The sequence below is a fragment of the Seriola lalandi genome, unplaced genomic scaffold (assembly GCF_002814215.2).
Source record: "Seriola lalandi dorsalis isolate HSWRI2012SDOR001 ecotype SW California unplaced genomic scaffold, Sedor1 jcf7180002054375, whole genome shotgun sequence".
NCBI classification, from domain to species: Eukaryota; Metazoa; Chordata; class Actinopteri; order Carangiformes; family Carangidae; genus Seriola; species Seriola lalandi.
This window is the reverse complement of record NW_019524928.1, coordinates 99,368-100,346: the sequence shown is the minus strand read 5'-3', so window position 1 is coordinate 100,346 and position 979 is coordinate 99,368. Positions and strand designations below refer to the sequence as shown.

Here is a 979-nt window from a genome sequence, read left to right as displayed (position 1 = left end):
TGCGATAAGTATTGATGTTAAGGGTATTCGCGTTTGTTTGTTACATGTATGTTTTATATGTGTATTAAGCGGTACAAGGAAAGGCAGCTAGCAACTAGCTTCAACCGCGATGTTAGCATGGCGGCACGCTAGTTTTATGGCCGTATAGTAATGTTTGACTTGACCTTGTAATATTATTGGTATATAAGTTGATGTATAATGCTGGTTTCAGTCTGTACTAGCCATAAGCATCAGTTAACGAAGAAAACAGGCTTTATTTTAGTACATGATTGAACATTCACAGACTGTCTTTCTGTTTGGTTGTGTGGCACAAAGTGTTCCCAGAGACATTGAAAGTGTGTCAGAGACATTAGGACTTGATCAAAATATCTTGCCCCCCCCATTTAAGAAATTTCAGGAATTATTATTTTTATATTATTAACAGCGAAGGACTTTAGAAAGCAGGCTGGAATCACTTTGTGATATTTTGATTATGGTTTTCGTTCATTTCCTGATGAAAATTTGTATTTACACGGTGGGAACGCCTGGTCAGCAGAGGGCGCTGTGTCTACACGGTCTCGGTAGCTGACGCTGCTCAGTAGCGGAGTGACGTCAGACAGTAGTAGGGAGATCGTCAGACACAGATGCTGAGGACTGATGTGTGTTTATTGTTGTTCCTACAGGTAAGCGGTTCAGAAATCATAACCGGAAAGGAATAGAGAAGTGATATTGTGTGTAAAAGCCTTGGACTGAACGTGACACATGACAAACAGGCTAACACTATTAGAGATCGCAAACATTGCGGCTCTAGCTTGCGGCTATTCGGCTCGCGTGCATTGTGGCGCTTAAAACGGTGACAATAATAAATACTGTGGTTCAGCGAGAGTTCATTAGATAGGAATATTTGGGTTTAAAAAAGGTGTTCAGTACATGATTACATGTTTATACTTAGAATGTTGTTGACCTGTTTAAAGTGTAAAGTATTGTGAGTTACCTCAGC

General features: G+C 40.1%; 1 long non-coding RNA gene across 1 annotated transcript in view; it reads left to right on the top strand.

Annotated features, from left to right (window-relative positions):
* The window catches only part of LOC147818976 (uncharacterized), a 7,477-nt gene that overhangs the window by 253 nt on the left and 6,245 nt on the right, over positions 1-979 (top strand). The gene's annotated exons all lie outside the window — the stretch shown is intronic.